A 26,206-nucleotide genomic window follows, 5' to 3' on the forward strand; every position below is an offset into this window, starting at 1 on the left:
ATTGACGTAAAGAGTGCCAGAGAATGGGATAGGAAGTCCTAGAGGTAGGCATGGAAGGAAGAGAAAAGGAACTAGAGAGCAAGATGTCTTTGGAGGAGCAGAGAGGTATTATGACAAGATTGGTGATGTTGCTTGGGGTAGAGTTGTGAATGGCTTTGTATGCTGCTGTTAGTATTTTGAATATAATACATTGGGCAATCAGGAGTCAGTAAAGGGATTGGCAAAGAGGGGTAGAGGACATTGGTTGGTAAAGTGGATGAGTCTGGCAGCAGCATTCCTGATAGGTGAATGAAAAGAAGAATAAGGAAGAATAACCCCTGTTTAGTTTTTACCACTATCCAAGGCTCCATTATATATATTTCCCTTCTCTATCTGTCCTGGTGACAACGGCTTGACCAGATAAGAAGAGAGGAAAAATCTGCAACAGGGACACAGACAGCACTAAAAGACCAATGGGGAATTCCCCATCTTCCCTTGCTCTACTAAAAAAAAAAATATTTCTGCTGTTCTGCATTGGGAAATTTACCCTTACTTTTGACATGGTGAAACTATTGTCACATAGATAGGAAGTGAGGGGAAATCTATTTAACCAAGCACTGATTGGAATAAAAACTCAGCAAGGGTTATAATCCTTCCAAACTTTATCCAAAGTTAAAAATAGGTTTGGCAGAACTTAAAGTAATTTCTGAAATAAGATTGTGTTTTTAACCCCTTTCCTATTTACAGAAGTATTGCAGGCACCCAAATATATAATCTATACAAACTGGAAAATGCTTTGTAAACTATAAAATAGGTATATTTTACCTTGTTAAACAAATGCATTGTACTACATTTTTTGTCACAATTATTTTCTACTTTTCATGATGCTGCATGAAACATACACAAAGCTTATATTTGCTTTAAATGTTAAACTAAAATAGGGATTATCTTATTAAAGTGCATTACTGCATGGGAATATTGACAAATATTTCACAAATACTAATGATCCCCATGCCCAGATGGAGTGGGGCACTACATCCCCAACATGAAATTGACAAATACAAACAAAAAACACAAAACATAGGACTTTAAGGCAAGGTTCACACAAACAAATTCTCTGAAAAGCAACCTGTGGAGGATCACTTTTCAGAACATGTCTAAGCAGCTGCTGACAGGCAATTGAGACAATCCCAATGCCTCTTGAATACCCTTTTTTTGTTTGTTTGTTTTTTTCTGCTGAATGAAAATTTATAATGGAACTAATGCAGATTGGCCCCATTGACTTGTGTTAAATTTGCCACAATGCAAATCATCCATCATGTCTGCAGCATGCCTTTAGGTGGGCTGCTGAATGAATGGTAAAACTGTGGCTCAGGTGCCTGTTTTTGCCACCCATGGTGTGAAAGAGGCCTTAATGTGTCAAATGTCTCATAACCATGTACACTGACCATGTAAAAGAATAGAATGGGTAGTTATCATTTTGCTATTTTGCATTTGTGTGAATTGTGCATTTTGCTCTTTTTATGTATCTTTTGAAGATGTTATTTTTTATATAAAAAAAAGTGTATTTTTAATAAAATCAGTGTAGATGGTTGTGAGATAAAAGACACCTTAAAAGTCCTGTGTTTTGTGTCTTTTGTATATACTGTATTGCCAAATGTTGTCAAAAGTGTTTTACTAAACTGTGAAAATACAAAGAAAACTGCTAGTTTCAGTCAACATCACATTACAGATCTTCTGCTCTTGTTTATCATGCAAAGAATATGAAACTTAAGATTTACCAAACTGTGGGTTTTAAAATCTTAGGCATGTTGTGGATTTTATTTCAGGAAAAAAAATGTTTTCTTACCCATACATTACGAGAAACAGGACAGAATTCTGGAACATCGGGGTATACTGTCATAAGAATTGGACACTGTCAAAGCAAAGCAAAGCTAACAGGTCAGCCCAGTTTAGCCACTCCAACCCACAGCATGGCTAATTTTTTTGTTAGTGTCCTTAGGACTAGAATGCCAGGATGAAGAAGGGGGTCAGCCTGTAATAATGACCTCTGGGCACCAGATCCTGATTTTATTGCTCACCTAGGCATGTAGTGCATCTTTGCAATAATCACCTCCTGAAACAATGATGAATAAAAGCAGCGCAAAAAAAAAAATCTCTCTCTCTCTCTATATATAAAAGCACTAGCAGAGTGAAAATATGACACAAAATATAACACTGTAAATATACACAAATATTTAAATCATTTGATACAAGTCCATCAACTGAAAAATGAAAATTGTGATGGAGTGCAAAGTCCTTATTGATCCACCGAAATCACCACGTGAACAACATAACAATAATTGAGTAAAGGGCACTCAGATATCACCACGTGCTTCAGAGGAAAACCTCCCCCAATTCAATAGCACTCACTAGATATCGTGGCCCATGCAAACCTGATAGGCAATAGCACTTATGGTGAGTGGCAGCGTAGTACAGATCATCAATCAACAAACCCTTCATCAATCAGAGACTGATATGATGGCGGGACATCCTCCAAACTATTACACTCCGTAATCAAGGAAAGATTTAAAAGGAAACTCATAGTGTGAATTCATTAACCTCCTTGGCGGTATGATTCTTTCCGATTTTTGGTGCTGAAAGCGGTACCATTTTTTTGCATGGAAATATGTAGTTTTTTTATTGTAGGCCTGTAATTTTTAGGAATAACTCACTGAAATCTGTCCGAACAAGAGTCTAGTAAACATCCCGGGTAGGATAAAACTTGAAACACGTAATCATAAATTATAATTTAATAAATAATCATAAAAAATAATAATATAATAATAATACATTTAATTCAATAATATAATCAAACCAAAAACACTGAAATGTGAAATATAGCGCCAAGTTAGCACATTGCTGAGCAAAGTCGCAAAATCGTTTTCAGTGTCTGATGACGAATTTCCCCACAAATCATTATCATTCAATTCTGCAAGTGGTTCTGATTTACTATCTCTGTTCTCCTAGCTGATCTAAACCGCTTTTGACCTAAAGGGACGCTTTTTGGACGCCATGGACATTTCTCAGTTTCCAGGCAGAAAGAACAGACAAAATGCAGGCAGGGCGCAGGACAAAGCATTAGGGACAATATGTATGTGAAATGGGTTGAAACAGCAATGTTTTACTATGTAAAATGTAAAAAAAAAAAGACATTTTTTAAAATTTTTAAATTTTCCGCCGCCAGCGGCGCCCTACGCCCCGACGTCACAGGGACAGGACACAGAAGCCGGATGCCGGCATCGGCCAGAGGAGATGGCCGGGGACGCTGCAGGGGACACATCGTGGGAGCGCAGGGTAAGGTAAGTGAAGAACAAATGCCGGAGCAGTGCCGCATGGTATTCCCGAGTGTAGCTCGGGGTTACCGTTTGTGGTACTGAAATGTTACCCCGAGCTACACTTGGGAATACCGCCAAGGAGGTTAAAAACCATTTATTGGGTAGAAAGTATTGCACTCGCATGAAATAAATGAAAGCATGCCAAAATATCCAAAATAACTGTTAAGGGTATCTGTATAACACATAAAGCGAGCGTCTCACCCGATCTTCCTGGCTGCATGCGAGTGATACGTCACTTTTGGCGGGGGATGTAATGTGGATACCTCATTACAGAAGACATCGCGTGACCCAACAATGACATTTTTTTCATCATCTGACTTTATCAAAAGGTTGGCATCTTGTTGCATTAGCCGCAGGGTGCTCTACAGGCCCAGGGCTGATGTATACCTGTCTGGTGGAACCCAGTCCCTGAAGACTCCTTAGGGGGTATGCCCCCTAAATGAGCAAAGATCACTGAATAGAGTTGGTTTATAACATCCTGCCTTTCTGACTGGAGGAAGGTACAAGATGGAAGGAAGCTGTGGTAAGTAAGAGCCCTTGCTCTTTAAAGGAAAGCCCAGGTGTGCAGCTCTAGTCATCTAGAAGTATAATGGCACAAAATTGGCTGTGGCACATTAAGTTGCAATCAGGCTTTCAGTCTATCATTTTCTCACTAAGCCTGCACAACCCTCTGCTAAGTCAGGCACACTGCACATGTATGTGCCATTTTGGAACACACATGTGAATTCTTCTCAGCCTTTCCTGCCTACTCCTAACCTACATTTCTTGGATGTTTTTCTGTGCTCCCAGCTGGTTTTAGTGATGGTCACAGATGGCTTTAACCTTTCCTGCTCTGCAATGTTTTTGTGGGTACACCTAGGAGAGATCACTCACACCTATACCATGGCAGAGCATAGGCACAAACAGTGTTGCCCTGCCAGCTTGAAATCAGTTATCAACTCAGGGGGAGTCTGCAACATTTCCTCTAAGAGTTCTGTTGAACGCCTGCCTCCAGCCTGAGTCACTGCCTTCCTCAAAGGCCTACTTAATGCCTTCTGGGGTTTCCCACTTCTCTTGTTTGTCAAGGAAGAGTGTTCTGTCACCATTTTTACATTTATGGGTCAATTTTTGGCATTTCTGGAGACCGTGACCCCCAAAATCTGTTGCTGATCTTCCTCTACCAACAGCTGCTGTTATCGATTTGTCTGCAGAAGAGAACTTTTTTTTGTCTGGTTCTGAGGGCTCAGCATATGAAGAGATTCACAATACTAAATATCTCCAAAACTTAAGGACAAAATTTCAGTCCTTACTGGCACAGTGTGCACATGCCTTGAATTATAGTAGCCTGCATCAGTCTTGCTATACCTCACCTGCCTTGGAGCTCTGAAAATTCTTCATCTTGCTAAAACCTTCCCTGTACAGGACCCAGTTTGTTCTGAACCAACATGAAACTGTCTCATTAAAAACTGTAAACTTTACAGCCTGTCTTGTACAGGGACTGGTCTCTGAAAAGATCTTTGCCTTCCGCCAAGCATTTTTTTCCAACAATACCTATTGAAGAGAGTTTCCTAAAAAAACAGTGGGCTTTCCCTGTTGTTGGCTCCACCATTTCCTATCTCAATGTGACCTTAACTGTCCCTGTTGAGGATATCTGGTGTTTTATGGACCCTGTGGCTAAATGAATGGAAACCCTTTAAAAAAGCTGTGTTCTCCTTTGCAAGCTTTGCCATGCAGCCTGCTGCATATTGAACAGATTTCTTTGTGTTCTAAAATTCTGTATGGAATTAAATTAATCAATTGTAGCTTCCCTCCACCTGGGGAATTCTCTAGCCTTCATGGACATGGAAGATTAATACTTCTGCATTCCCATTTTCCTTAAACATCACTGCTACCTATGTTTTTCTGTGGGCACACAACATTACCAATTTGTGGCTTTTCCCTCTGGCATGTCCACTGCACCAGCATGTTAGCCCCAGTTCACCCGCTGCTTCATTGTCAGGGCACCCTTATTGTATGATATTGAATCAATTTGGACAAGTTCTGTCAACCAATATCCAACAGACTGTACCAAACAGACCCCCCCAAGCCAAGGGACCCCTTCAGGTCTGCACTAGAACCATCTCACTACTTGAGGTATCTTGGCATGTTCCTGGGTATAGCCCTATCCAGGGTTTTTCCTTCCACAGGGCAAATGCCAGAATCTCTGCTCAGACTCTCCATACCTGATGGATCATGAGTCCAGCACTGAAAATGACAATGTCATTCCTCCCAATAGCCTGGATGGTTCTCTTGATGGATTCCAGCCTGTTGGATTGAGTAGGAGTCCAGGATATTCCTTTGGTCCAAAAAACTTCATATTCTCTTGGTGCAGGATTAATTTGGACAATGCCATGGTCATGGCCTGCATTACCCTCAGGAAGGACCCAGAAGTCTTGTATATCAAAAAGCAGTGGGACTGGGCACAGTGTGACACTCCTGCCCTTTCTGTTGTGCACTGAAAATTGGCAAGCAGGCTCCAGAGAGTAGTTTCCTCTCACCCAAGTGTTTCTAGACCTCTGTTGAAGGTGACAAATGCTGAAAGTGGATGTCCTGGCTTCTAGGTTTAACAATAAACTGGACAGGGTTGTCTGCAGGTTCAGATGTTGGAGCTGTGGCATTTTTAACTTGGGCTGTAGAGTGTGACAAGCTGAACTGCTTGTCAAACTCACCCATTCAGTTTAAAAGAGCTGCATTGACAGTGAGGAAGCTGACAGTCTCAAAGAGGCATGCTGACAGTGGAGGCATCAAGGACTAAATAGGGACTGTCAAAGGTCCAGATGTGGCCCTGTGGCCTCAGTTTGCCCAGGTTTGTTATAGGGGATAGCCTGTTTCTCATTCTACTATCATTACGGTGATCCATCAGTTTGTCATTCAAGCTTTTAACTTAAGGGTCAAGATTCCCCCTTTCCTGGTCAAAGCCCACTTCATTATATTAGTTAGTGCTTCATAGGATTTTCAGGATCAGGCATCTGTTTCCCAGGTATCTAAGGCTTCCAAGTGGTCTTCTGTTCACATGTTTATTAAATGTAAATAGGTAGATGTTCAGGGCTTAGCCAATGCCTGCTTCAGTCTTAAGATTCTTTGGCAGTGCTATAGGATCCCTTAAGCCAACCTTGATAATCTGTTGTTTTCTCTTGTGAGCCTATTGGCCTTTCAATTGCTGCTGCCCACCTCATAGTTGAACTGCTTTTGGGCATCTCAGTGTTTCAGAATACTCTTACTATTATTGCTAATGTACAACTATGAAAACAGGATTTTTGTCTTACCTGTAAAACCCCTTTCTTGAAGTATACAGGCACTCACACAGGTCCCTCTTGTGATCCAATTTCATGATTGTTTGCCCAGAGACATTCTGGAAGTGGGAAAGGTTATATTTGCCAATGTCCAAATCTCCTAAATATGGCAATGTATTTCAATGTTTCAGAATGCTATCCTGTGTCAAATAATATAATATAATATAAATATTTTAGAGGTAAGACAAAAATCCTATTTCTCTTCACTCCAGGTCCAACATTTTGATAACACAAAACTGCAGGCTTATCCTGTGTGCCCTTCAACACTAGATGGGACTTCTCCTTCAGCATACCAGTCCAGGACACTTGTAAATGATCAGGGTTCCAAGAGGTGGTAAAGGAATTGAAAGTGTCTATGTGTGCATGGTGGGGAATAGTTACCCTTTTTTTCTGGTAAATTGGTAAAGTGGTAAATCAAGCCATACAGTTTAAAGACACATATTTTATAGATTGTTAAAAATAAAAGCAGGCATTTTTGCTCCTCTTTTCTTTATCCCAACCAAAGCCTTAACATAGGTGATAAAAGTCCCAACCTTGCAGAATATTATGTAAGCATACCTGAATAAATCCGATTGAGACTATTTACTGAAAGGATCTAGATAACTTTCATTTTGTATTATGTACGCCATTTTAAGTATTAAGTTAGCTTTTTGCAGATATATTAGAAGTTTAATGAAACTGTTTTTGGTTGTTCAAGGATGTATCAACAGAAGCTAACATGACCCTGACAATGTCTTTGTCTGGCTGTTTTTCAGAAAGTTAGCCAAAACAATTTGTACCAAGAAATGTATATGTTATGTTTCATGTAGTTAGCTCATGATGAAAAGTTACAAGTTACAGTTTTGAAACTCGCTCCCCCCTCCCTTATTTTATCTGTAGTCTATATAATCTTATTAATGTCTAATAAACTTTGAACATCTCTGAACATAAGCTGCCGTTATTCCCGTGTTCAAGGGGTGTTCCCAGAATTCTGCTGATAAACCAGGAATCTCTCCACAGACCGGGGGTCTCTGAGGGGAAAAGAAAATCATTCCTTTCAGCTGGGGGCTCAGCCCGGGATGACCACCCACCTCACTTGGTAAGTAAACCTTTTGTCTTTTTATGACTAAAAGCTCTTTCTTGCCCTGTGTTGAGGGAAGGTCTTGAATCATTCTGTATTGTCTATATAGACCCGTGATAACCTGTAGCTGCTTTTGGTAAGCAGACTTAACTCTTTGGTAGAGTTACAAAATAGTGCACTATAAAAAAGGTGTTTTTGGTAAACACAGATTGTTCTCTGGTAGAACACACTGTTTTTTGGTAAAACAGTGAAGAGATAACTTTTGGGAAGTTATCAAGAGGTTAATAAGTCTGTGGAGCAGATTCTGGTTTATCTGTCTTTTGCTTTTTCTTTCTGTTGCGTAGAAGTATAAGATAATTTGTTGTGTGGAACAAAATAAGATTTGAAGGTAAAATTGTCTTATCCACTGTCTAAATATGGGTCAAGGAGGTAGTTACCCACCAGGTCCCCCAGAAAAGGGAGAAAATTGTAAGGATTATGTTGCTAGAGTTTGTGGAACGGACTATTATTTAATAAATCCCTGGGTGGATTGTATGGCAGGCTGGACAGAAGCTATGGGGAGTACAGACCCATTCCCAAGAAAGGGGGCAAATGATCCTTTTCATACAGACATGGTTAAGGGATTATGTTTGGGGGACAAACAAGCCTTTCCTTGGTATGAGGGGAACCCACAATAGGACCAAGTTTATATGAAGAAAGGGGGAGAAAACTGGTTAAAATGGTCACCGTATTGGGTTGATAATAGCAAGGGAAAGTTCAATTTGATTTTCTCTTTAAAACAAAAGAGGAAGTTGAAATTGGATACATTAAAAATATGCCAGGAAAAGCATCAATCTGAAAAGACATGCAGACCCAAGATTGGACTGAAAACAGTTCAGACACCAATCCCACCCCCTCCGTATAATATATATCCTTCATTAAGTGGTTTTAAAAATGCTGCTGATGATGATTTTTTGATTAGTTTGGGGATGATTACTCCCCAGCCTAATGCCCCTCCAGCCCCTGCTCCTGCCCCTGCCCCTCCAGTCCCTGCCCCTGTCCCTGCGCCACTTCCCGTCCCGGATCTACAACCAATACAGCCAGGCCCCTCCACTAGACCCAAACAGATTATTAGTATAAAATCACCAGAAGAGGGTAGCCAAGTTCAAGGCATCCTTACGGAAAATATTGACAACGAAGGAGAGTTGGAATACGAAGAACAGGGACAGGTAAATATAATAAAATTACAGAAAAAGGATGGTCAATGGAGAAGAAGTGACACCAGTCATAGAAAGGGCAGAGATGTGGAGGAATTTAGAATGCAGCTTAGATCCATGGATAAGAAACTAGAGGGAAAAAGAGAAGATGAGGGGGCCGTAGGAGGAAAGGAGTTGGCTATATTGACACTACCTTTTCTCACAGCAGGAGAACTAATTCTAAAAAAACCCATAGAATTAAAAGATATTAATACGATTGTTAAACATTGTCCCAAGCCTACAGTATCTCCTGGAGGTACTCTTGCTTATTTAAAAAAGGCATGTTTAGGAAGAAATTACACACAGGAAGATATGAGATTGATCATTGATGGTATTCTGGGAAATAATCCAGCTTGGGATTGGATAAATGTAAAAAGCATTAGTCAGATAGAACCAAGTAATACACAGGCTACTGCCTATAAACTGAATACCACAGAAGGGAGAGAAACTATGTGGGAGGAGCTTGACACAGAATTAAAAAGGGTTTTCAAGAATAAGGCTTCCCTCCCTATTGCTACAGCATGTAAACGGAAGGTAGAAGAAACAGTTTCTCCTTACAACACACCTATCAATCTATCAATCCTGTTAAGAAGCCGGATGGCTCTTACAGGTTTGTACAAGATCTGAGGGCCATAAATAATTTGGTAGTTCCATTAGCCCCAATAGTGCCTGATGTGCCATCACTCCTCACCTCCATTCCGTCCGATGCAGAATATTTTACAGTGATTGATTTAATAAATGCATTTTTTTCGGTTCCTGTGGACCACCAGACGAGGGCGCTATTTGCATTTACGTTCCGTAACCGCCAGTTGACCTGGTGTAGATTGCCCCAGGGCTATGTAGATTTGCCTGCAGTCTACTCACTTGCCCTCCAGACCACACTGAGGTCCTGGACCCCTCCCAATGGTTCAGTCCTCATTATATATGTGGATGACCTATTGATTTGTAGTTCAAGTCAGGAGGCCAGTCAGGAGGATAGTTGGTCTCTGTTAGAATGGTTGTCAGGGAATGGTCACAAAGCATCTAAAAAGAAATTGCAATGGTGCCAAAAACAGGTTGAGTACCTTGGTTTTATTCTAAGTCATGGTGAGAGGAATGTCAGTCACAAAAGAGCTGCGGCTCTCGTGGGTCTGCCCCGCCCACAAACAAAAAAGGACATGCTAACTTTTCTTGGTATGATTGGTTACTGCCGCCAATGGATACCTGATTGTTCATTCTAAGATCACACTCTGAGGTCTGCCACACTTTCAGAATCACCTGACATTCTCACATGGTCAAATGAAATGGTTGATGCCTTTGTGTACCTGAAGAATGCTATGGTAACGGCCCCTGGTCTTGGACTACCTGACTATAAGAAAATGTTTCATCTGTATGCTAGGGAAAATTGTACAACCATGGCGGGGGTCCTGGCTCAGGAACATGGAGGCAAGCTCCGCCCTGTAGCTTTTTTTTCCAAAGTAGTGCCAACTCAGGTTCAGGGCATGCCTGCTTGTCTGAGAGCTGTTGCATCGTGCGCGATTCTGGTGGAGATGGCTATTTCTTTCACATTGGGACATGAAACTACCCTACACACCACACACCAAGTGTCCTTATTACTGAAAAACATACACACTCAACACATGTCAGCACAAAGGTTGAGCGGATATGAAGTGATTCTTCTATCTGATCCCAACTTGATTATTAAATATTCTTCAGCAAATTCAGGTCCTACTCCAATTTTGAATGCCCTACTGGGGCTAAAGGGGGAACAGGATGAAGTGGCACCAGAACACAATTGTATAACCCACATACAGCAAGACACTTCCCCTAGGTCCGACATGTCAGCTGTGGCTCTTGATGGGGCCCCAGATGTGTTTGTAGATGGCTCATGTTCTTGGCCAAATGATAGTACTTACCATGCAGGATACGGCATTGTGCAACTTCCTGACAAAATACTCGAGGAAAAGCCAATTCCATATCAGTCAGCCCAAGCAGCTGAACTGATTGCCCTTACAAGAGCATGTCAATTATTTGCAGGACAGGATGTCAACATTTACACAGACTCCAAGTACGCCCATGGTGCTGTGCATGATTTTGGGGTCATTTGGGAGAGAAGAAGATTCATTGCTGCTGATGGCAAAACCATATCTCACTCTTCTTTGATATCTGATCTACTCAAAGCCATACAGTTACCAAAAACATTAGCCATTCTACATTGCAGGGCACATACAAATCGCAGAGATCGTATTGCCAAAGGAAATGCATTAGCAGATAAGGTAGCAAAGGAAGCCGCATTACAACAGGTGGCCAGTGAGCAGATGCCTTTGCTCACTTCAGGCGTCACAACTACCCCACATGACCAGATGTATGCAGATTTACAAAAATTTGCTACAAAAATCGATTTAGCAGACTGGAATGGTTCTGGAGCACAACTAGATCCAGCTTCTGGTCTAGTGTGTTTAGAGGGGAAACCATGCATTCCCATGTCAAGTGCCCCATTGTTCATTGCACAGTACCATGGTCTAGGACATAGAGGATGGAAAACGACATGTGAAACATTATTGCAGGATTTTTACATTACAGGTTTATCTAGGTTGGTGAAGAATATGTTTCTAGGTGCATTACATGTATAAGGAACAATCCACAGAACCCAAAGAAATCACAACACCAGCATCTAGTGTACCCAACTACACCTTTCACCCATTTACAAATAGATTTTACCCTTTTTAGTGGAAGCATTTGTCACTAATAAAGAAGATGCACAAACTGTAGTCAGAATTCTTACACAGGAGATAATACCCAGGTGGGGATGTCCGCTGCAGATAAATTCTGATAACGGACCAGCTATTGTGGCCAAGGTATGTCAAGATTTGGTAAAAGTACTTAAGATAGATTGGAAGTTTCATATTCCCTATCATCCTCAAAGTTCGGGTATAGTAGAAAGGATGAACAGGACAATTAATGATAAGTTGAGGAAGGCCACTGGAGGAACCTATACCCACTGGAAGAAGATGTTACCTGCAATTCTAGCAGAGGTAAGAATGACACCTAATAAGACTACAGGGTTATCTCCTTTTGAAATATTAATGGGAAGACCGTTCCCCACTCCTTGGGCTAGGCAGCCACTTATGTTAGAAAGAGGGGAATGTGCTCTCAGTTCATATTAAATATATCTGATCCTGGAAGGAGGGATGGAACTTCTTCTGTGAAACTCTGGCAAGTAAATGGTAAAACCCTGAATGAAAGTTTAGAAGGGATACAAGATAATGTGGGGAAAACTATGTTTGGAAAACTTCTTTTTTTATTTTACACTTGTTGTCACCCCTGAATTTCGCTCTGCAATACAAAAATTGCCGATCTCCTTGGGAAACAATACCTATATCTGTTGTGGTAAGATCTGTTACCCTTGGATACCGAGTAATGTCCAGGGCTGGTGCTATGTAGCCCAATTAGTGCCAATTATGGCAGCTATAGACCAAAAGGAACACCAGGTAAAAGCCAGTACATACCCAAAATACCAATTAACTCTGAGACAGAGAAGGGAAACCAAACAAGAAAAGGTAGATCTTTTCTCTACAGGTGATAAGGTTTGGTCATGGTTCCCTACCTACACGGGATGGGGAATAACACTTATGAACAAAATAAATAATTACACAAACATTATTGATGATGTACTGGAGAGGAACTCTAAGGACATAGGGTTGCTAAATACTGAGACCAGAGCTATTAGAAAACAGCTGGAGATGCAAGAATTAGCTATTGAAAGTATGAGTGCTGCTCTGACAGGTCTGTGTGAGATGACAGAGGATTATGAATGTTGTACTTGGATATATAATACCACAATGACTGTTCCAGATTATTATGAAATAATAAAGCAACACAGGGAACAGGTAGATGGTTTGATGGAAGAAGCTAGAGCTATAGGAAAAGATGGATGGACTCCTTTTGATTGGTTAGGATCAGGATTTGGTTCCATCTTTTCATGGATGAAAGGTATCGCTGTAAGCATAGTCATGATATTGTTTTTTGTTTTATCTTTATATCTATGTTTTAAATGCTCATTATATTGCATTGCTAGAGCTACCAAGCCGCAGAATACAAATGAAAGTTATCTGGCTATGTACAAAAAGATGAATGAGCTAAAGAATTGAGATCATGTTCATGATCTCAGAGGGGATTGAAAGGATCTAGATAACTTCCATTTTGTATTATGTACGCCATTTTAAGTATTAAGTTAGCTTTTGCAGATATATTAGAAGTTTAATGAAACTGTTTTTGGTTGTTCAAGGATGTATCAACAGAAGCTAACATGACCCTGACAATGTCTTTGTCTGGCTGTTTTTCAGAAAGTTAGCCAAAACAATTTGTACCAAGAAATGTATATGTTATGTTTCATGTAGTTAGCTCATGATGGAAAGTTACAAGTTACAGTTTTGAAACTCGCTCCCCCCTCCCTTATTTTATCTGTAGTCTATATAATCTTATTAATGTCTAATAAACTTTGAACATCTCTGAACATAAGCTGCCGTTATTCCCGTGTTCAAGGGGTGTTCCCAGAATTCTGCTGATAAACCAGGAATCTCTCCACAGACCGGGGGTCTTTGAGGGGAAAAGAAAATCATTCCTTTCGTTTACTATTACTATTACTGTAACTGGTTTATGGGATTCTGGAGGATTCCCCTGTTTCAACTCCAATGTTTTCAAGAATTAGACAGGATGGGGGAGGATTAGAACCTTTGTCAGGCTTTTATTGCTGCCTTTAGCGGGAAGCTTTTCTCTTACGTATGACATCAAAGGAAGTGAGTATAATTTCTCCATGGGAAAACAACCTGCCATAAAGGTTGAAGTAATGTTTTACTCTTCTCCATCATACTAAAAAAAGTGTCTCCGTAGCGGTGTCTCATTTGGATTTACCCTCAATTCCTTCCAGTGCATAAAAGCATGATTACTCATACATTACATCTCCCCAATGAATGTACAATCTCATGGGTCATCAACCCTACATGCTCATTGACCTTGAGCCATATTGATACTAACCCCTATGTTTAATGTAGTATTAACAATAGTTATCTTCAGTAAGATTAACTCTTACTCTCTATTCTAGAATTTTTGAATCAAACACAATTTCTGTGAGCTCTTATAAAAAAAAATATTTTTATTATATTCATATGTATGATAATTGTTAACAAATCTCATAGTTCACCTATTAGAAAGGGACTTGATATGTCATAGATTTGCTTTATTGTAAACCTGCGGTCACTACATCAACAAACAAGAGATACATTTGTGCATAGTGGTGCAGACACTTCTGCTACTGTTTTTCTATAGAACCCAGTTAAACTTGATAACCATGTCCATATATATACTAAATATAGTCATTATCATATTTAGTCAATGATGTCAGACAGCTCTCGGCCCCTTTGTGTACATTCAGCTGGGAGCTGTCAGCTGAGACGTGGAGTCCTTCGGGTGCAGACAAGTCATCATGTTTTTTCTTTCGGTGCATCAGCGGGATTCATTCATTGTGACAGATGTGGATATACATTGCTGGATAATGTGTAGCGGCATCACCAAAATCTCACTTAAAATGTCCTGATATTAGCAATTTTGATCTCACACAACAGATAAACAGCCATGAGGCTGTAGAAACAGAAGTGCCATGGCAAACTCATGTACCAGAAAGTGCACTGTTATTTTTCAGTTAAAAAATGGTGCAATGACATCACGCTCTCAATCTTGTCCAATCAGAAAATGCTTTGCATTCATTCAGACATTGCAAAGTATTCTTTGAATGATGCCCTGTTGAGCAGCCAATCTCCTGTGTTCAGAATGCATCAGGGAAAATACTATGTATGGGACCTGCAGGTAAGTGGAGAGCAAAGGAGTAGCAATGTCTAGTTCAGTAATTTCCAGCTTAAAGTGTAATTGGCCAGGCATGGTATATACATAGTTACATTGGTTCAAGCTGCATCATTGTATCTATTTATAAAAATATCCATACCTGGAATTCTTCTTCAACATTTCTAGATGTTCTTTATAACATAGCAAATCTTTATTTTTTGAGTTGAGGTCCAATAAAGCATGTTAAAAATGCTTCTTTCATTTGTGCAATTTCTAATTATATATGAATCTAACTGTTCTATGTGTTGGTTTCTTAACTACTTTATTTCCAGTTTTAAATAATAGTATTAAATGCCTAGGGTCATTAGGGGCTTTCCTTTCTATATATATGAAACAAATGAATGCGTTTTCCTGCAATTATTCTAGCAGAAGATTATTGCTATAGTCATGAATACAAATGATCTCCATAATTTTAACTGATAACCACAAACAACTTTATCTCACATGATATTTATTATAACTTTTGTTAAAAGGTTATTGGATGTGGTAGTATTTAGATGATTAGGTTGACTGTCTTGCCTCTGGGTCTGTTACAATGCTATTGAAATTAACTTCTGAATATTCATTTGACGTCTAAAAATTTAATGTGGCTTGTTCAGCTATGGAACAATTTATAAAGATAACATCTCTGCTTAGAAGAAGACATTTGGGGACAGAATGTAACTGTACCCTGAAGTGTGTGCAATTTCCCTAATACAAGCTAAGTTAATTTACAAAGATGAATTGGTGCATTTGAATGTGATCAGAATCATATTATTTATAACTAGCAGTAGTGAAGCCATAGTAGGAGTGTTGTAGCTTTATTAGCTAGCTTATTTTAATGATTTAATCATTTAGGGCAGGGATTTTCTAGATGCAATTCACAATAATCAAATAATAATAATTACAATAATGCAATTTTTGTTTTCAAGTGAAATAAGAGTTTTTTACGGTTTAACTTATTTGTCTTTATTTTCACATTTTATGGATTGTAACATAAATCTAACCTGACAGCAGTTTTAAAAATGTAAATGTTTATGTCTATTCAATATAATTTAAGAAGACACTGTCAGGTTTTCACTACTATTGGGGAGGGGGCTGGGAGGGGCTTCATTAGAGCAACACAGACAGAAATACAGAATTAAAAATATATTTTTTGTAAAGTAGGAGAAGGATAGAACACCAGTCATATTTTTTTCTCTATTTGTGTTCCTGTTGCAGCTTTCCCATACTTCCTGCAAGGTACCTGGTGATGCAGCATGAAGCACAGAGGTAACCTCCCTTACAGCTCTGGCTCAGGAGCCCTGGTAAAGTAACAGAGAATGCCAGAGTGGCATGAGTGCCTGAGGAGTCTTTTGCTAACAGATGCTGATGTGCGTTAGGTTACGCAGGAATATCTGACTGAATGCACGCTGGCAGAAGGACATGAGCTGCCACCAGGCACTGGTCAGCTGGTGCAGGTGCAGGAAGGAGAACCAAGGCAGGGTCAGACAATCTAGGTCCGCAAATAGAGGGCAGATCAGGTACAGACAGCAACCAGAAGAGTATTTGGGAGTCAGGCTGGGGTTGGTAACAGCAAGGCAGATAAGCAGAAGGAGCATGCAGAAGTGTAGTCCAGAGGCAAGCCAGGGGTCAGTTTAGGTGGTGTTCAGGAGCAGATGAGGATGCAACGAAGATCAATACAGGAACAGATGCTCAGGAACACAGTAAACTAAACAGCACTGACACAGGGAACTAGTGCAGTTTAACCTCTTGTCATCCGGCCCATGTTGATAAATGGCCGGATGGGAGAGCTGCCGATGTGGGTGGACATTTCTAAATGCCCCCCGCATCCATTGCCTGTGCATGCTCCCTGAGAGCGTGCAAACACAGATCACTGTATGGCACATCTGTGTGAGGTCCTGAATCATGTGATCCCTGATTGGCCAATCAGTGGTCACATGAATAGTAGTAAACAAGATGTCACTTCCTGACATCATTGCTTACTACTTGTGAAATCTGTAAATGATCACAGAGGTCACATGGTACAAGGATATTCACAACAGCCTTGTACCTTGTGACAAGTTGTGACCAATCACAGCTCGCACAGTATTTCTCAATGGCTGCAGGAATGCAGCCAGGGAGAAGGAGAAATGATTGCTTTTACAGCCTTTACGGGTGTAAAAGCAATCAGTGTTAAAAAAGGAAAACAAAATCTTCATCACCCCCCACAGTAGTAGTACAGTGTCACTATGGTGACATTGTACTGCTAGGGTGAGAGTGTGTTAAGAAAAAACCCATAAATAATAATATATAAAAAAAATTTTTTTTTAAATTGCAACTTTTGGTTATAAACTAATTTGGGTTATTTTTTTTTTTTACTAAAGATAGATTAATACATTTTGGCCAAGATTTATGAAGAAAGATTATTTATTTGTAAAATTGTATAAGAAAAACACTTAAAAAAAATAATAAATTGGACTTTTTCATTCATGGTGAATAAATACCACCAAAATAAAGTTTTATCTGTCTTAAAAAAATGCTAAAAAATTAATATGGGTACAGTGTTGCATGACTGCGCAACTGTCATTCAAAGTGTGATAGCACCAAAAGCTGAAAATTGGCCTGGACTGGAAGGGGGTGAAAGTGTCCGGACTTGAAGTGGTTAAATAACCTGCCTGGCACAAATGTGCACTCGCACAGGCCATTCGGCCTCAGGCAGGGTTCCTCAGATTCATTCTCCTGCGGACATGCATGCACCTTTGCAGACACTTACTTTGCTGGAAACTATTGTCAGCTGGACAGGAGATGAGAGTAAATCTCCCTGATGGTGCACCCGATAGCAGTAAAAACTCAACAGGAGTTCTAACACTCCATTCAAAACAAGAAAAAAAATTTTTTTTTGGCTTGATATACACTTTAAAATCCATTTTCCTGTGCAATGCAAATGCCCTGGCTAGCCACTGAGCAACTATCACTGGACAGGGAAAGGTTGTTGGTGAGTCTTAGCCATGAAGTCAGGAAAGTTAGGCCCCTACTGACAAGGTGAAAATAGTTTTAGAGAGACGTGCAAGGAATGGTTTTTCTTGAAATTGCAAAAAAAAATGGTTGTATGGTGCCTGCTGTAAGGCTGAGTTTTTATTTTTTTCTTTAAGTTAAAATGGTTCAAATTAAGGTACATACAGTATATGCCTTAGGATTATGCAAGTCAGTCTATTGGGCAAAGACAACTTGACAGATCTGCAAGTTGTGAGGCCAAACAACAAATGTCTGGATACATTATATGGGGGTCACAGGACACACAGGGGTCTATTTTGTTATTTAAAATTGCTTTGCAAATGCAAGACTGTGAGAAATAAGAGCACTAACACCATAGATGTGGTACAAATTATCACACTTCCACTACTATTACTTTTACACTATTACTACCCCTGACACCAATAATGGGGCCTTATTCCTTCTCACACTGACCCCAGCCACTAGGGCAATTTTTTACTCCCATTGATGATGAGCCTGGGACATTGTTTTATTCCACTAAACACTGACACTAAGCATATTCTACTCCTGATGGCCACAGTCTTGCCCCTCAAAAGTCTGATAGACAATGTACTGGCCCTTTTTGAAGACCCCTGTGCTATAGGCAGGTATCAGAATGGTAGTGGACTGCAATGTAGTAGAAACAACTGAAAAGTAACTCCAGAAGTGCCATACTTCAGAGCAACTCATAGGAAATTACTGAATTTTAATCAAAAAATACAGTAGTTTACCATCTGAGCCCAGTAATTCATATCTTAAAATAATAAATGAATAGTGAATATGCAAGAACATGCATGTGACATTAACTCTGTTATAAATAGGGTGATGTTACAGTAACAGAATTTTCCCACTGAACAACAGAAGTTGGAGAATCTCAGTGAATGTTTGTTCAACTATTAAATGTGTTGTAAGTGCAGGCAATTTACCAAGGGAATGAGTTAGGAAATGTTTGTCAAAAGTAACAGCAAATCCCTTATTAATATTCTGCTTAGACTTATTTTTGAATTGCCTGGCACAACCATTCTGTTGTGGCCAATGGTATCTCTCTCGAGTCCAAATTCTAATACTGGCCTTGCACATATTCATGCGATTGTTTGATAAATTGTTTTTTTGCTCTAAATGGGAGATGTTTTGATTGAAAAAGAACAAATGGTCCCTGTGGAAATGGAAGTGATATTTGGCCAAATTGATCTTTTGCCTTGTTGCAGCAAGCAGCCATTTTTGTGGCAGAGATTGTTTAAAACTGTTAAATCTGTGATCGATGGTTTACCGTTATGTGTATGGTTGGCCTGATAAAACACTTTTGTGCATTTAAGATCTAAAGGAAAACATATGACAAAAATACTGGTAAAATTTCAGGAGTCACAATAAATATATATTTTTTCTTACAGAAAGTTTCCTGTTTTATTGCAATGCCCTATATCACAAAACAGTTGATTTTGGATTAGCATATTTTCTACTCTTTTGGGAAGTTTAATTTAGCACACAAATATCACAGCTGACTTCCCCAATATATTCAGTTTTCCATTATTTTGATGAAATTTAACACATAAGCAGTTAGTTTCTACCCTTTGGGATTAGAGCAGTTTACTGTCTGCTGCTGTAAGTATCCTAATGGGAGTTTGTTAGCATATGCTAGTATCATGGAAGAAATGAAGAAAATAGAAAGTAATCAAATAAACTTTGCCAGCTAAAATTATTTCTGCAGTTGAGAAAATTACTGGCACCTGTCCAAAAATAGAATCGATTTCCATAAACAAATGTTAATATATCAATATAATGTATTTACTAATGAGATTAATTAGAATGCAGTGCATAGGTTATGTAGAAAATTCAAGGAACAATTATTCAAGAAGAATAGAAGAAGGCATGTCAAAAGACTGAAAACACTCATATGCATATATTTCCCAGAAACATTTTCTCTTTCTATAAATACACATTTAGGTTCATGTGGCTTAGTGTTATGACCCAGAAATTTCTTTGTTTTAAACTTTACCAAAACATGTATCTAAATGCCAATGTTTATTACCTTTCTCCTGAAATACAGTTTTTTTTTCCAGTAGCCCTAGCTGAAAAGAAATGTGTTTAAAAAATCCCTCATGCACAGTTAACCCAAAAGAACCTCATAATGAAACACAACCCTACTACTACATTGAATAAGAATAATTATTACCACCATACGAAGAAATGCTTCTTAAACAATAATACTGTTCCTTTTCTCATATGAGAAAGGAAAAACTCATATGATGTGCCATAATTAAAATGCTTGCTCAGATGTGTTTTATATAGATTTTTTTACTTGGTTAAATAAATAAATAATAATAAAAAATATATATATGTGTGTGTGCGTGCGTGTGCGTGTGTGTTTTCTTGTGAATTAGGCCATTGCAGCAGGAAATAAATGTTGCAATGATGTTATTTTAAGAATGTACAGGCTTAGTTGGAGATAATGTGTGCCTATGGGCCCAATTATTTCTAGTGATACTGACTATGGAGTTAGTGTAGGAAACATGAAATTATCTTCCTGTATACTAACAGAAAACAAAATCTGGGCCGCAGTCAAGATGTAAGACTGCAAGATGGTCCAGTGAAGCACTTTACACATGGACCAGGAAAAACAGCCATGCAGAGAAAAAAAAAAACAACATACTATGTGCATTCATCAATCTCTCTATGTCAGAGATACATCTCTGTTATGATTTCCATTTGCTTTGTTGCTCTTCAGCTGGTGCTTTAATGAATGCCTTTAATCTCGCTGTCCTTTTGCCTCAGAATAATGTGACCTTCAGCTCCCTGGTCTCATTTTTACAGAAGTTTAAAGTTTAGAGTGCTACATAAATGCTTCTGCTACAATGGGTTAGTTAAAAACAACTTTCTTGAATCCCTGAGCTCAAGTCTTAAGGGCCATTAAAAATCTTAACAATGCAATTGGTATAATTTTATCTTCACTTCCACAGCGTCATTCCATGTTGTACAAATACCATCATGCTTTCCTAAAAAAGCTATGAGTTTTTCTGTTATTCCACAGTGAACAGATTTGCAGTCCTTGACAGAAGTAGTCACTGGATGTTTTAGATGTGCAATATATTGCAAAAACTTTACTGTTTATTTTGGCCTCAAGAGCAGTTCTCATATAAAATGTTATTCAACATATAAAATCATGTTGCTAGTTGTATACGGTGATATTTTTGCACTTAGGTAACAGTAGATTGGTATGAAGTTAAGTTGTGATACTTTCTGTTATATCACTTTACCTGTAATTTGCATTTTACTAAATCTATAAAGTGATATTTTCCAGACTTCTTGTCATAATGATGAACTTTACATATGCTCTGTGCAGTGTTCCATCTGAGTTTCATACTTTGCAGATTGAACAATCAATTAGCCCTGTAGATAATGATTAATGCAGTTGATCACTCTCTGCTACTCATTCAGTCATGACCAAAAATGTTGGCACCCTTGCATTTCCTTTAAATAAGGCACCACTTCGCCCAGACAATTATTGCAATTACAAATGTTTGGGCATTCTCATGTTTATTTCTTTTGTTTGTATTGGTATGACACAAAAAAAACCAGAGAAAGAAAACGTCAAATCTGACACATTCCATGCAAAACCCCAAAAATGGACTGGACAAAATTTTTGGCACCCTCATTTTAATATTTGGTAGCACACCCCTTGGAAAAAATAACTAAAATCAACCGCCATCTGTAACCGTCAATGGGTTTCTTACTCCTGGAATTTTGGATCACTCTTCTTTCCCCAACTGCTCCAGGTCTCTCAGATTGGAAGGGTTCCTTTTCCCAATTGCTGTTTTGAGATCTCTCCACATGTGCTCTATGGGACTGAGATCTGGACTCATTGCTGGCCAGTCCTGTACTCTCCAGCACTTTGTCTGAAACCATTTCTGGGTGCTTTGTGACATGTGCTTTGGATCATTGTCCTGCTGTAAAACCCAGACCTCTGATGAAGACCCAACTTTCTGACACTGGACCCTACATTGCATCCCAGAATTCTTTGGTAGTCTTCAGATTTCATAACGTTGTGTACACGGTCAAGACATCCAGTGCCTGAAGCAGCAAAGCAACCTCGAAACATCAGTGAACCTCCACCATGTTTGACTGTAGAGAATGTAGTCTTTTCTTTAAAGACCTTATTTCTTTTTCTGAAAACAGTAGAATGATGAGCTTTATCAAAAAAATTTAATTTTGTTTCATCTGTCCACAGCACAATCTCCCAGAAGGATTTTGGCTTCCTCAGGTAGGTTTTGGCAAACTCCAATATGGCTTTTTTTTGTATCTGTGTCAGCAGTGGGGTACTCCTGGGTCTCCTACCATAGTGTCCCTTTTCATTCAGATGGCGATGTATATTGTGAGCTGACACAGTAGTACCCTGTGCCTGAAAGTCAGCTTGAAATTGTCTGGAAGTTCATTGAAGTTCTTTATCCACCATTCAAACAATCCTTCCTTGCAATCTTTGATCAACTTTTCTATTTCATCCACGTCCAGGAAGATTAGCTACAGTGCCATTGTCTGTAAACTTCTTGAAAATGTTGCGCACAGTGGACACAGGAACAATAAGATCTCTGGAGATGGACTTGTAACCTTGAAATTGTCCATCCTTTTCACAATTTATGTTCTCAAATGCTCATCCAATTCTTTGCTGCTCTTTCTCTTCTCCGTGCTCTATGTGGCACACAGCGACAAACAACAGGAAGGTTGAGTACATTTTTCACCATTTTAACTGGTTGCCCGTGTGATTTCTATATTGTCAGCACCTGTTAATTGATACAGTTACGTTTAATTACAAATTACAGGAGCATCGCAAACTTGGAATGCAATTATGTCTTCCAATTTTGAAAAGGTGCCAATAATTTTGTCCAGTCCATTTTCGGGGTTTTGCATGGAATGTGCCAGATTAGATTTTTTGTTTCTGTACTTTTTTGTGTTATACTAATACAAACAAAAGAAATAAACATGAGAATGCATAAACATTTGTAATTGCAACACTTTCTGGTTGAGGTGGTGCATTATCTGACAGAAATGCAGAGGTGCCAATATTTTTTGCCATGACTGTGTGTCTTCTCTAAGGATGCTAGGTTTTGCATTGTTCTCAATATCCTTTATTGTTTGTGACCAGATTTCAGTGCCTCTCACTTTTCCTCATGTTCTCATCTCATCATTTCTTTGGTGGTTTAGAACAAAGCCCAGTCTTTGGTTCCTTCCTCTTCTACACATATGGTTGTGGTAAGCTCGCTCACTCTTTGGGGTTTGGGATTTTGATAAAATCTGTTTGCTGATCAAATCTCAAAATTCTTTTTTTCTTTTGTGTCATCCTGCTTTTTGACGCTTGTCCTGGTTAATTCTGTGACCAGATTTTAGTGCCTCTAATTTCTCCCCATGTCCTCATCTCATTATTTCTTTATTGATTTAGGACAGGGGTGTCCAAACTTTTTTCAAAGAGGGCCAGATTGGATGAAGTGAACATGGTGGAGGGCCGAACATTTTTCCGAACATTCTTTGAACTATTACAATTAAATGCAAATAAATTATTTTATGCCAAGTTAATTGCAAACGACATACTTTTCATTTCATAACATTAAGATCAACTGACAGCTGAGTTTTCACAATGTATTGAAAATAAATTTAAAAAAAACTTACCTGCACTAATGTGAAGGGTGAAACTGAGATCTGGACTGCAGCAAATCGGTTAGATCCGGTACAAAGGCAGTGGTTTTGATGCGCAAAATGTCACGCAGATGAGAGTCACTTAGTCTTGTCCTCACACGATTCTTGTTAAAGTTCATAGCAGAGAATGTCTTCTCACACAAATATGTTGAGCCAAACAAGCTCAGCATTTTCTTAGCCAATGCCCGAATCTCTTGAAACCTGCCCTTATCCAGTTGGCGGTAAAAGTTCACAAGAGAGAGCTGTTGGTGACGACTGCGTAACTCGCTGTCACAATGCAGCTCAATGAGCTCAAGCTGCAGCTGATCTGGAGCATCATCGGGGTCAACAGAGAATGGAGAGGAGAAAAGGCTGATCTCATTTTCAATAGCTGCAAAATCTTGAAAGCGCTGTTTAAACTCTTCAGCCAGAGATGCGATGTCTGCTGCATACCTGCTCATTTGCGCACTGATATTGTCCTCTGAAAAATGTATGGTATTGGGCTGTGTTTGTGACAAATGCCTTTGGAAAAGTTGCAGCTTTGTTTCAAAGGCCTTGAGGTGTGAATAAAGCTGGTTTACCACTGCATCTTTTCCCTGAAGACTCATGTTTAGTACATTCAGATGCTTTGTTATGTCAACTAAAAACCCCAAATCAGCCAGCCAAAAAGAATCAGATAGTTCTCACATCGGTTGCCCCTTTGTTTCCAGGAATTCTTTGATTTCCTTTCTGAGAGAGTAAAAACGCTGTAGCGCAGACCCTCGATTGAGCCATCTTACATCGTTGTGATATAAAACATCTTCATATTCAGCCTGGATGTCCAGTAGAAACTGTTTAAACTGGCGGTGGCACAGAGCTTTAGCGCGAATAAAATTAATAGTCTTTACAACCGGTTTCATAACATGATCATATTTGAGATATTTAGCACAGAGAACTTGCTGATGAATGATACAATGGAGTTTAATAGCTTTGCCTCCTTCTTCAATCACCTTGTTACAGATTAGGGTTGATAATCCACTTCTTTCACCAACCATAGCAGGTGCCCCATCAGTAATAATCCCAGTAACTTTGTTCCAGGGCAGTTTCATGTCATCTATTGCGGAACTAACAGCAACAAATAAATCTTTTCCTCTTGTTTGATCTGTAAGGCTTTGGAGGTCAAGTAGCTCTTCAGTCACATTTATTTCATTGTCCACCCCTCTCAAAAAAATCAGCAACTGAGCTGTGTCAGATAGATCTGTGCTTTCATCACAGGCTATTGAAAAGAAGTCAAAATCCTGTCCTTTGGACATCAACTGTCTCTTAATATCTGATGAAATATCTTCAATTCTCAGTGTTACGAGCCAGGCAAATGTTGGCAAACTCTTGCTTCTTCTCGGGACAGATATTCTCAACCATTTTCATAATGCACTCTTTAAAAAATTCACCCTCAACAAAAGACTTGCAATTTTTAGCAATTAACGTTGCCACCTCATAGCTTGCCTTTGTGGCATTTTCATTTGACTCACGGGCTCTTGTGAAAAATCGCTGTTGTGACATTAAAACCGCTTCAAGTTGCTTCAACTTTTTACTGCGGTCACGCCCTGTTAGTTTGTCGTATGTGCTATGTCTCGTCTGGTAGTGTCTCTTGACATTAAATTCTTTATAAATGGCCACAGTCTCTTGACATATCAGACAAACACAGTGATTCCGTATTTCAGTGAAAAAAAAATCCACTTTCCACCTTTCCTGGAAACGGCGGCCCTCACTGTCAAGTGCCAGAGTAAAAATGTGGCCCTTCTGGAAATACGTTTATGAGAGTAATATGGCAGGAATTACATTTTGGAGATCTGTTCCTTGTTCATATTTAGCAAGCATAATTCTGCATGATTCTGCTTCTGTTTGACCTTGGCAGGTGTAAGCTGAGTTATTTGACACGGTCAGACTCTCTGGTAGCAGCTCACACACTTCCACCACTCCACAGCGTCACAGATTCTGCTAGGTCAGGGCCCTACCTACCTCTGTCCAGCTCCCCGCATCCCAGCCCATGAAATGGCGGTCTGTCTCACACCCCAAATACAGCAGTCCCCCGGAGGAGGTAGCTGGAGCTAAAGTCTCTGCTCGTCAGCCGGGAGGGGAAGAGACACTTCACGCTGGAACGCCCTGACGTCACCGCCCTCTGTCGCTCTCAGCACGCCGCAGCCAGGCATGCGCACTGCCCTCTGCTCTCAAGCAGACTGTCTGCCATAGAAGGGAGGGCCGTGGGAGGGCCACATTACACAGAGCAGGGAGGACTGTTGGAGGGCCGTATTAAACCGACCCCCGGGCCGTAAATGGCCCGCGGGCAGGACTTTGGACATGCCTGATTTAGGACAAAGCCCGGACTTAAGTCCATTCCTCTTCTCCATCTACACACATGGTTGCAGTCAGCTCGCTTCCTCTTTTGGATATCAGTAAAATCTGTATGCAGATCAAATCTCAAAATTCTTTTGTTTCTTTTGTTTCATCCTGCTTTTTGACACTTGTCTTAGTTAAAACAGAAAGAATATTTTTCCTTTCTATGAATATGCTCTTCTGCTTTACATAACGGTCATTGTTAATAACATCTCAGCCTCACAGTTGTGCTGCTTAGGGTTTATTTTTGACGCTCAGCTTTCCTTTTCTCCAGATTAGTTTTATGTTGTCTAAGAGGACACTATGCAGGGAGCTGGCTGCCCTCTAAACATA

The sequence above is a fragment of the Staurois parvus genome, unplaced genomic scaffold, assembly GCF_062004578.1.
Source record: "Staurois parvus isolate SC_StPar_1 unplaced genomic scaffold, SC_StPar_1.0 ptg000155l, whole genome shotgun sequence".
In the NCBI taxonomy this organism is placed as follows: domain Eukaryota; kingdom Metazoa; phylum Chordata; class Amphibia; order Anura; family Ranidae; genus Staurois; species Staurois parvus.